This window comes from Silurus aristotelis, assembly GCF_946808225.1.
Source record: "Silurus aristotelis genome assembly, chromosome: 2".
Taxonomy (NCBI): Eukaryota; Metazoa; Chordata; class Actinopteri; order Siluriformes; family Siluridae; genus Silurus; species Silurus aristotelis.
Window position 1 is genome coordinate 35,408,629 of NC_139575.1, and position 12,590 is coordinate 35,421,218.

The window sequence follows — 12,590 nt, forward strand, 5'->3', positions numbered from 1 at the left end:
AATGGAGGGGTGAAATTAATCCCAATTCATCCCTTTTTGGGATGGTGTTCATCATTCACAGATCTATAACCACTAAACGTCTTTGTAAAAAATCCCAGCGGATTGTTTTTGACCAATTTTTATTTCTTCTTTTAAGTCTGATTCGACTTGGCACATATTTGGCAGACTGGCAGGGGTGGGTCGGGGGGGTGTGGGGAGACTCTGGGGAGAACATAAATTCGGTCCCAGTTGTTTTGGCGTGGTTTTGTGCTGAGGAGGGGATTAGACAATAGCACGAGCAAGAGTGAGGGCAGAAAGAGCGCCTGGCGTCGTGTGCACGAGAGAAAGTGCAGAACAAAGTGTTCTGTGTGAAACGAGAGAAGTCAGGGAAAAGAAAGCGAAAGATTATCTTAATTATCATTCGGAGGGGGATCGGAGCAGCACCTGTGCATGAATAATATCATTTATAGCTGCATTGAAATGTGAATTAGGCCCTTTGCTGAACTTTTTTTTTTTCTTTCGTATTTTCAAAGAAGGATTTATAAGGACACTTGTGAGAATCTCTCCCACTGCAAATACATTTCTAAAGCCTACTGTAGCTCAGCCAACACTGAGAGAATGGGTGGGTGGGTGTGTATATATGTGTGTGTGGAGTGTATGGTTTCATCCCGCATTAGCTCAGAAAAGTCCATATGCACTGCACGGCCTGCTCCGATATTGTCTTGATGTGAAAGGCATTTGATGGGATAAAGTTTGAGTGAACGACTCGGCCTTTCTCATGTCACACACAATCACAATCACTTAACCCACAGCCACATCAAAAGACACACAATCATATTTGCGGAAAGCAGCATGCTAAATAGGGAGCTATTCAAGCAGTTATCTGAGGCGAGCACGAATAAACGCAAGAAAAAACGAGGAGAAAAAAGTTACAAATCAACACTGACAAAAAAACCTAAAATTTATTTTTCTTTTCTTTTTTTTTTTTTTTTTTATACAGTACTAACAATAGCATACAATTGCAAAGAATACAAGATTATACAAGAGGCTTTGCAATAAGAGAACAGTGACAGGCCACAGTTCAATAAAGATGCAATATAGAGGTTTCTGTGGTGTTTTAATGAACATCCTGGGAGCTGCAGGATCTCTGGTTCAGAAGGCAAAATATTATGAACCTGTCAAGTCTAGAAATATGCTGTTTCAGATTTCAACTGTGCGTCAATTTAAAAAAAAAAGGAAAAAAGGAATAATTAATTATGTCAGAGTTAATACTTCTTCAATCTCTAATGGTCGCTCAGTCCAGAGAAAGGTTTAAATACTGGAAGAGCCTAGCCCAAACCCCTAGCGACTCTCTCTCGCTCTCTCTTTCTCTCTTTTCTCTCTTTCTCTTTCTCACACTCTTTTTAGCCTATTGTAGCATTTGGTCCAACACATTGGTGCTGGTCAACAAGGGACAGCCAATTGGCCCATACGCTGCTTTTTCCCTCCTCTTTTTTGGCTCTTTGAAATACGTCATTCCAAATAGTGAGGATTCCCTGAACGCCCACTTTAGCAAAAGCGCACATGAGTACGCTAACAATCTGCCCCGAACTTACCCCTCCCCTCACACACACACACACACACACACACACACACACACACACACACACACACACACAATACACAAAGCCTTCTTGGGACAAACAGGGTCATCATGGGTTTCTATGGTAGCCCTTTGCTAGATGGAGCTAAGATGCTAGCGAATCCTGTGAACTTTACCCTGAAACAAAACTATGCAATGATCGTCTTTGCAGCATAATGTTACACAATATATACACAGTGTAAAAAATGATTATAAAACGTTTGTGCTTTTTCTGAACACAGTACCACAAAGGAATACAAGGTGAGCTACAGGGTGAAAGTGAAATGAGGGTTGGGGAGAGGTGAGAAGGGCAGCACATGGGAGGACCATAACAAAGACACGCTCAGAGACAAATGTGATTGCAGCCTCATTCAGCAATGCAAAGAATTCCCCCACTACACAGTGGCCAGGCCGAGCCCACAGGAGCCCAGGAATGGCTCTGTCAAAAGTTCACCAGCATGAGAGCTCTCTTTGTCCCTCCAATTACGGCTAAAGAAGAATACCCTCCTTTCATTAAAGGGGAACACTCTGCCCAAACAATACGCACTGAAACGACATTTCCTTCCATAGATCATCGGCTTAATGGCAGCTCCTGTTTGGAGCCGGAGGTGCATATAATTCGGACACTTTGTGGATTTCAAGAAGGTGCAATTTGTTCTAAAGGAGCCAATTGTAACATATTAGGCACTAAAATTACAGTATGCTATAAATACCTATTTCATTGGTTTCGAGATTTAAGCTGGACAAAGCACATTTGCATTCATATTTTACTTTTTGACAATCGCTGAGTGTTCTTTTAGACGTGGAACTTTTAGATGGTCATTTACATTTTGGTGGGGCATTAATGAGGTGACACAGAGGCCGAATACTCTATAGTCATCCATCAACATCAGGAAAGTTAGGTTCATCTTCCTAATTTAAGCAATTGATATATAGTCGTTGTTAAAACAATAATCAAGAAGGTGAAAGTAACATTATGTACAGTATTTAAAAAAAGGAATGTGTATCTTGAGGTAAAAATTGCTTCAGAAAATGTTAGAAAGTTTTGCCAATTGTAATTATGAGTCTTCTCTTACATGGCAACAAACAATTCGGAAGGATTGTTCTTTTTTTATTATTTTTTTTTTATAGGGCTGGGCAAGTTAACGCGTTATCACCGTACTGGCTTGGGATAAACGTCATCACACGTCTCAACCAATGAGAGCATTTGGGATGAACGTAACACTGCTGCGGTGCTCACAGTAACGGAAAAAAAAAAGAACTGGCCGATAAACAAACAAAGAAAGCTAACAAACTTTTACATGGACATTTTTATTTTAAACTTCTTCCAGATGGCAGGTTGTTGCAAAGAAACCAGTGAAAGAAAAAACATTAAAACCACTAAAGAAATGGTTATCCCTATTGGTGTATACTGGATTTCTTTGGACAAAAAAAAAAAGTGCAGTTTATCAATTCCTACAACATTTTTTTTACTCCCCTGCACCAATTGCTAAGACACACAAGTTCATTTACATTTTTAGATTATAAAGAAGATCTCTTCTTCTGTTCAATATGACCAGTAAAAGAATACAACATTTCACAAGGTACAGATGTTGCAGGTGTCCAAATACATCTGTGCAATGGAGGCCAGCCTGCTGTGTGAGCCTGCATGTTTGGACCACCACTCTAATGGACAGGACTCTGAACTGATGGTGGGCTCCGTTTTGTATCGATGCACACTGTTCTCAACTGAGTCTCCTCTTGTTTAAAATCAGACTGTGATGAAGCAACATGGACTCCAAAGACGAGTCCCTTGCACAGTAAATCCAGCTGTATCCAACTGTAAACTGCTGTTAAAAAGTGTTTGCACAACAAATGTTATTGCGCTTTCTTTCAATTAACAGTACATTTCAAATTAAAGTGCTTGTACACTACTTTTGGATTTATTTGTGGATTTTACGTATAACAATGGGATTAATCGCAATTAATTGCAGGGAAATCGTGCCCAACCCTATAGAATATGTTAGGATAAATTTCCTAACCCTAACTTTAAAACCGCTATTTTTATTTTTTGTTTCCTTTCATTTAATCACAAATGTAAAGTGTAAAAGTATAGTCTTGCTAGAAAGTACTAGGGAGTCTATGGCGGTATGTTTTGGCATAAAATGATACATGGTTATACAAAAAAACCCTACTGGTCGAAGATCTGGAATGTTTTAAGGGGGTTTTAAAAAATGTTGCCGCTGGACATGTTTGGACCTTCCAACCGGACAGTGAACTAAAACCCACTTTTAACTATGAATCTGAAATTATGAGTACAGAACCAACACCCCCTCAGCATCACCACCCCCCCACACACACAAGCACACAAGCTGATGTTTATTGACTACGCAGCAAATGATTTTTGTCTGTTTTCTTGTAAGAAAACCAGCGATCTGAGGCGAAATCAATGTGTTTGAACAGGTACAAGTAGGTCCAAATTTAAAGCCTGTGCCACATGAACCCCTTTTAAAGACATAATCAATGTGTTTCTGCGCATGTTCCCAGAGAGCTGGCTTCATGCCACGTCAATTATATTTCTTCATATAGGTACCAGCCTATCGTATATGACTCTACATTATCCTGTCTGGTTCCTTATCCAAGAAATGAATCATTAATGGCTGTATAATACCTCCGAGATCCCTTCTGGTGTCAGATGGTAATTGTAGTTCATTGACCTCGGGACACTAGGAACAATAAGATTAAAGACTCTGAGTAATCCAGAGGAAATCATTTCTTATGAATATTCTGAGGTCGCCCCTAATATGCGATGTTTGAACTTGGCCTTAATTCATTCTCCCTCTCACTCCGTTTCTCCCTCGTCTGCTACTGTTTGATTTATATAAAATATTGCATCACCATAAATTATTCATGTCAATTAGCTTTTCATCTTCTTAGATGCAAACTCATGTGATCTCTTTAACAACTATTTATTTCGCGGTAAAACAGGGCTCGCAGCCGAGAGATGCTGCAGGGCATATTTCTTAAATAAAAGCCAGAGATCTTTGCATACCTATCATTTGCATACGGGCTCCAGGGGCTGCGGTGAAGAGGAGCTGGAGGTTTTGACTGCTTCCACCTCTGACAGGAACGCAGTGCTCCTCCGAGTCCTCGCTCCTCACTGCTCTAAACATGGAGACAAGAGAGGGTGTGCGAGTTAACAGTTTTATGATTGTTCTCCACAGTCTCGCTTCTTAGCATTCGTTGCTCTCCTTTATTGGTGGTTAGATTTTTTCTATTAAATTAACAATGACTATTAGGGAAGGGTTTAAGCAGAAGTCTGTAAACAAAAACAAAAAAAACGCTCTTGATACAAATCGAGAATTGTGCATTTTCATTTAATTTGTTGGATTTTGTTGCCAGTTACTCAAGCAGAAGGATGCTATCATTTTTTGCCCCAATGTCAATCATAGCAACACCAGCTAAAGCCATGTGAACAGGTACGATTTTGCCCATGATTTGGTCGTCCGAGATGAGTTCAGAAAATTCTTAAAGATTTCTATAATTCTAGGCTAAAACTGGTAGTCTTCCATTGCTGTTTTGACATGTTCACTGACAGTTCTCACATTTGAGTTCCAGCACAAATCGCAGAAAAAGAAGACTTCCAGGACACATCCCAGAAGTGGCAGGAACGCCGGGAGCGCTGTATTTCTGTTCAAGGGGTAATATTTGGAAGGTGATAGTGTGTAAGCATAGATAAATACACACAGGTCTTTAAACTTTTTTATACCACCTTGTATGTGCAGTGCATGTTGTTTTGCGATGGACTGGTTGGATTTAAACCTCACCCCCTGATGATGGTTCCCTGAAAAGGCTCCTAAACCAATACATGTCTGTCAGGCAACTCTGGCAACCCTGGTAATGCATTTACTGCCAAGTAATGATCACTTATATAACTCCTTCTGATTTCAACCCTTTGGCTAACTAGGTTCCAACTGACTGTCCTTTAAAAAGAGATCACCCTGGGCACACCCTCATGAGTCAATGTGATGTATTTGGAAAAGGGACGACAGAGTAAGCAGTGACTAAGCCTATGACGAGCCCATCTTATGTATTCACCTTTTGCGTGATCCAGTTAGCCACTTGCAGCTAGGAATTCTGGCAGAGTTGGTCTAGATCAACAGTGACGAGTAAAGGTCCGAGAAAACAAAGGGAACAAGTTTCCCTTTCATTTCAAAAAAGTGACTGGTTGGATTAAATTTTTTTCTTTCTTTGGTAAAACTGATTGGCTTGATTATTTTGTCCTCAACATCTTTTTTACAATATTTTTAGGTTTAGTCCAGAGTCAGAAATTAGGAGCCTTTGAGAGAATCCTGCCTGTTTGAGATTCTTGTCCATGATGGGGGCAGGATTCATGTAAGTCATCACAGGTTCCAATTGCTTCTTGTTGGTTTTGTATTTCAAATGTATTCATGCAAATGTGTACAACTTGCCAATGATTATTTGTTACACGATTTGTTGAGTCTAGATTGGATTAGATTAGATTATAAGATTTGTTGAATCAAACACACACTTGCTTAAATAACTCTATAGTCCTTACTTGGTACTTTGTAGTCTTTAATGGTGACATTTTGGTAATAACCTGTAGATTATTAGCAATTCAGTAGACCTTATGTATGGATAAAACCACTCTTCTTCCAGTGATGTTGAATTCTTGACTTTCACTTGGTCAGATTTTGATCGATTTGGTTGAAAGAACAACTCCGCCAGTAGTTCCTGCTTTAATTCAAATCACAGCTCTATATGAATCTAATAACTTGAGAAAAAAAAAAAAAAAAGCTTGCTCAATGATCATCCAATCAGGGTACCTCTTTCTAGCCAGCCTCAGATCTCTTCTTTTTTATGTTTCTTGTTTCTATGAACTTCTAAAACATTTCCAGAACTTTCTTGGTTCCTTCAGGGTGGGTTTTATGTGGTCAGCTGTATCGGTTCATCTTGCAGGCTCCAAACTCTGTTTTTAATGAAGTGAACATAACGCCCACACACGCTTGCAAGTTTTGCAGATTTTTTTATTTTTTGGAAGATGATTATGATTGAGCAAACACAGGGTGGTCTGTGACCCCACAGGAATAGGTAGCTGTATGCATGGGTGCGTGACATAGACTAGCTTTTCCAGCTATTTCCATATATATTTTTCTTTATTAATCATTACATGGGTTGCTCATAATCCCACATGTTGACTTTAGGGCAAACCAAATTGTGCATACGAAGGATAAAAGTGAGGAAGCTAGTAGGACAGAGAGCAACGAAATAAATAAATAAATTAAGCAATGCACTATATTTATGCAAAAATCAACATTTCACCCTGTATGAAAAAATAAATACTATGATTAAAGATTCAGAAATGAAAGTATTTGACATTGGCCAGATCTAAGGCACCCTACCTTGATGATCATAAAAGGCAAGCGAGGCTGGAGATGCCAAGATTTGAAGTCCATCACAGCAGGGAGTCTAGAGATGGTCACGTGCAATAGCTGATTTATATCTAAAGACCGTCGGATTTAAAGCAGTTAGAAAAAAAAAAAATTTTTGTTTAATTATTCAAATCCTGCAAATTGTTCCAATGAAACAACATGATATCGATTTTTCCAGTTATGTTTTTTAAACGCGTTTAAATGCACATCAACATTTCCCAGAACGCAGATATTCATCTAAAACTTTTATGAAGGTCCTTTCCTTGCTTACAAAAAAATCCATATAAGCAAATACTCTAAACAGAAAGAAGTTAAAGCTAAGAAAAAACATGATCATCTCTGTACAATCATTTTTTATTTATTGTGTTTTCATTGCTAATGTATTTTTGTGTTATCGCTATCCTTTAGCATTTTAACCCTTTTTAGTACCTAGCATCTGTGCTTTTGTTATTGGTTTTGTTTTTACCCTCCACTGTTGTTCATTGGTTTTTGCTTAATCACACTGGGATATATTTCCTATCTTGCTATTTTTGAATATCTAGCTAGCTTGTGTGCGCATTGTCGCTTAGTTTGGTGTTATTCTTATCATTTTTCTGAAATTCTTATTCAATAGTAACACACTTCCTTAATCCAAAAACAAGCAAAGGAAAAAAGTCTAGCCAATCTGTTCTACACTGTTTGCTGAGAGTTTGAATTAATTAAATAAATGACTCTTTAGGATCGACGTGATCTGTAACCAAACGTTTAAAAGGTGCAAAATTAAGTCTTATAGAGAGCTTATATAGTGCATCCGGAATATATTCACAGCGTGACACCTTTTCCACATTTTGTTACGTTACAGCTTTATTCCAAAAATCTAAAGTCTCAAAATTCTACAAACAATACCCCATAATTACAGCATGAAAGAGGTACATAGGTAAGTAACCCTAACCCTGTAACAAAAAAAGTGAAGCTCTGTAAATATATATATATATATATCTTGACAGCATTTCATTGCACAGTTATATTACTGAGCAGGGGTGAGAGAGAGAGAGAGAGAGAGAGAGAGAGAGAGAGAGAGAGAGAGAGAGAGAGAGAGAGAGAGAGAGAGAGAGAGAGAGAGCATTTTGTAATGACACTGTGTACCCTGCTGTTATAAAGAACTTGGCCAAGCAATTACTGGGTGAAATTCCTTAACTGACTCGACTTTAAAAAAATGGCCTGCGTATAAAATATGCATATTAGTAATTGAGCCTCTAAACCTTTTTTCTCTCTCTCTGAGAACATTTCACACTTTTCCCAATGCTCTTTATATAATAATAGTGGTGGTTGTGAATGAACAAGCCTGAGTCCTGACCCTTTGATAAGGTATTAGGAAAGGAAGTAACATCAAATTCTGCCCAGATTAACGCTTTAACGTGACAAATGAACAGCCGCACATAAACCTCTCATTCTTTTTTTTTTATCTTTTTTTTACAGCTGAAAATGAGCGAGTCAAGAGTCCTTGGACTTGGCGAGGACTGACCCTTACTGCTGATCGAAAAAGATGACTGCTGATCGTGGATAAAGACTTGTCTGCTGGAGTCTGACTTGGTTTCACACAGATTAGTCTGAGATACTTGAATGGCAGTTCTATTAATACAACACGTGTGATATTAGGTCAAAGACCTACATACTTAAATCCTGAACATTTATAGTATGCGCCTCTTATATAAAGCCAGAGTGCGGCATGGCTGCATGAGGCTTCACTGCAGTGAAGTTAAGGCCTTTTTTTTATAAGGCATGAAAACATTTCTCCTCAGTTTTGGAGCTTAATGAGATTGCTAATGTGATTCTGTGATGGGGTTGTGGTTTGTGCCTGGGGCTGGACACTGCTTTCAGAGAGACACACATACATACACATATGCACATTATCGTTTTTTTTGTCCCAAAATACACACTCTTTCAGGCAATGCCGATGCTGTCAGTGCAGTGGCACTTTTTAAAAAAATTCTAATAATTTACTGTAACTATTTATATAAGACAATGATTACTATAGTACTAAGAGGAGTGTGTTTATCTGACGCCACATGCCCTTTATTTCATTTATAACTAGCTTGTACAGTGTGCTTGGTAGTTTATGTAATTTATGAAAATATAAAACATTTAAGGGATAAAACACAATGGTGTGTGCAGGTATAAAGAAGCAATCCATCGATTTTATTCCTAAGAACAGCACATTCTGAATTTTTCTCAAATTATACCGGTTGTGGATCGTCCGTAAAAAAGCTAATACCTGTTATCAAAACGTTGTACATTACTCGTGAAATAAAAAAAAAATCATTATAGCTTGTCGTGTTTGTCAAGGAATCAGAAAGAACAACAAAAATTTTTTTAAAACCGAAGACTTTCCTCTGGTGGAAAACCTAATAATAGTAACAAAGAGCTAATATTCGAAGGAGTCTCCAGTGTGAGAGTCGAATCTGTGTGATCTGTTTTTCTTTGTTAAATATCAACGCATTACCAGTTATTTGTTATTGTAGGTTACGCCGATCATCCATCATATACATTAAGCCAGCGTGAAGAAACAGTGGTGTGGTACGAGGCGCATAATCTGAGATTCGAAGCCCGTCTTCATACAGAGTAATAAAGTTTGCTCCGTTACTGCATGAATTGTTTCTCATAACGTAGCTGTGTTTATTGTTCGGCTCCTTCATTTCTTACACAATATTAAGACCTGTAATTACTGTTAAGAGCATTAAGGAGAGATCTTAAGTATAATTTGCGGTTCGTGAACTGTTTTTAAAAATTACACTTAATATAATTAAGTTCTGTCATTAGGCCTAATCCCTACAGGCTACGTGTGAATGCTTGCCTTAAAAAAATTATATATAGAGAGCTGCAGGGAAAAATTACATACGTTTCTGTCCTTGGGAAAGGTTCGAGTTCTGCACAATGCTTCCTTGTGAGGTAATTATCTGTGCTTTGAATGGGAGTAGCAACAGTGTTAAGTCCATTAAAAACTGAAAAACAGCTTTGCCTTTGCATAATCTCTCTCACACACAGACACACACACACACACACACACACACATACACATGCACAAAAGAGCTGGCATGAGGCCTTGTACGATCTGTACAACATTCTAAAGGGTTAATCTTTGTCAGGTTAGGATTGTACCATTATTAGAATTGGAACAGTCAAGGGTTCCTCAAGTCAAACTGATAAATCGAGACCCCTTAAGGATTCTTTAGACATTCCACAGTATTACGATGATTTCTTTAATATTAAAAAAAAAAGATGGCTAGGGATCATGGCGAAGGAGAAGTATATCACCATAGGACTTCAACATCCAAGTGGTAGCAATCAGGTGATTCTGATTCACTCTGGGATACACTACTTTTTTTTCTATAATAGCTTTGTTTCGTTTCTTAATTGGCCTACATTTGACTGCTACTCAACATTTTTTTTGGTTAGGTTTGTTTCTAAATTGAAGGGTGCCAATCATTTTTATGCACATTAGGGTAATGTCCCTTACCATTCTGCCTTTTTGGGCTCTTAAGCATGGGTGCTCTGTTCAAGGATCTTGAACGGGACATCTTCGGTCATTTGGGCATAAACGTTTTGTTTGCACGACATCAGGAAAACAGACAAAACAAGGTTAAAAAGTAAATGAAAACATGACCATGTTTGGGTGAACATTTTTTGTCACTAAATCACTTCAACACGCATGTCCTGGAAAGTTCAAAGTCTGACAGGAAGTGCCTGATAGGAAGTGTATAGTGTGCGAGAGTGGAAGTGTGGAGGAATGTGTGTGTCGAGGTGTCAGTGTGTCTGTGTTTGCCGGGGTAATGAGACCTGAGCGTCCCGATGGCATGGTAGAAGGGGGAGGGAATGTGTGTCAGGATAACTGACCGCTAATGTAAGCAGATATAATTATACCTCCACTGACACACTGCTGAGCGCTCACAATTACACTCCCCTGGAAACGCATAATGACTGATGTTCCTGCTCCCCAGCTGGGGCCCTACAGTCATAGTCATGATCAGGCATCCTAATCAGCCTTCAGCTCCTGTGCACGCACTCACACACACACACACACACACACACACACACACACACACACACACACACATTTACACACATTCACATACACGCATTCAAATCGGTGTTTGTGCATATCAAAGGCTTTGCACAAATACACACAAATACACACACTAGCAAAACACATAATCGCATATCTACCGGTAAAAACGTGATACCAAAATCAAAATGCGTATTTAATTTGCAAGTGTCTGTGTAAGAGAGAGAGAGAGAGATAGAGAGAGGAAGAAATGGAGAGGGAGAGAAAGCTTGTAGGTGATGAGACAAGGTGAGTATGACCTTATTAGCTAACAGAAGCAGAGCGCAGAACGGAAATCTTTATTTTTAGCATTTATGTTGAACTACTTGCATCATTTAATGAGATTATCTCCGACTCCATACCTGCTATTATCACTGTTCGTCCTTGTACAAAGAGAAAAATGGGTTCTCAGTGAGTTTACCTGGATAAATGAGGCTAATGAGGCAACAACGTGCTGGAAGTCTAATCACAGATTAAGGCCCGATTATATTAGACGATAAGAAATGACACACAGTAGGTGAGGTTGAGCTCCTGTGCTTTTTACACAACCCCCCATTTTTCTCTCGATCTGCTTTTTTTTTGGCGGCCGTAACCGAATTCTGCATATTTTAAAAGAAATATGGAGAAGGCATGTTGTCAGAATTAAAGTTCTTATTAAAGTGAGTGCGTTAAATTATGTACAAGGCTTATTCGTGAATGCTTAACTTCACCATCCTGCATTTTGATCTGTTCTGCCAAAGATAATCTACGCTAAAACATTAGTAAAAAAAAAAAAATGGGGAATTTAAAATGAATAGCTTTTGGAAAAACATGGAGAAAGCTAAATAATGAAGTACTAACACAAAACAGGTGAACACAGTAAGCTAACAAACAAATGCCAGGACAGGTGGCCTAGCATTAGACAGAGGACTGAAACAGAATGTGTTTGTTCCCATTGGGATTTGTGACATGACTATTATAATAATTACATTTTCAATTCATATTTATGTGTATGGTGTATAATGTCATATAAAAGAGTGTATAAGTGCCTATAAGTTTGTTTTTTGTAAGTTGTTTTGTTTCTAATGAGCGACCCAGTGGCAAAGAAAAGTGGCTGAGATGGCATGATCGAAACCTTGAAAAGAACCAGACTCAAAATGGAACCCATCCTCATCTGGGTGTCACCGAATGTCCATTTATTACCGTTCCCTCATTGTTGAGTTCAGTGATAGGTGCTTAAATGCAAACTGTGGTCTTAGGCCATTAAAGCAGACTGTTAGTATTAATTCAATTAAAATCTAACCTCAAAGTTCTTCAGTTGCTCAGTAACTTTAAGGATCTTTACGTTGTTTATGTGGAACCATCCTCAGCTGGTCTCCAATTGAGGGGAATCTCAATGAATCTGGCAGATCTGAAGAGAAAAAAGGTTTACTGGTCACTGGTTTTCAATCTAACATCAACAATGTTTGAATTCATTTGAAGCTCGCTCCAAATCTTT

General features: G+C 38.5%; 1 long non-coding RNA gene across 1 annotated transcript in view; it reads right to left on the reverse strand.

Moving 5' to 3' along the window:
* The window catches only part of LOC310716464, a 325,142-nt gene that overhangs the window by 308,367 nt on the left and 4,185 nt on the right, over positions 1-12,590 (reverse strand). Inside the window, exons 2-3 of the long non-coding RNA XR_014530571.1 lie at positions 7,003-7,103; positions 4,632-4,744 (exon numbers count right to left, since the gene is read on the reverse strand). This is a non-coding gene — a long non-coding RNA (uncharacterized lncRNA). The remainder of the gene's footprint in view (positions 1-4,631; positions 4,745-7,002; positions 7,104-12,590) is intronic.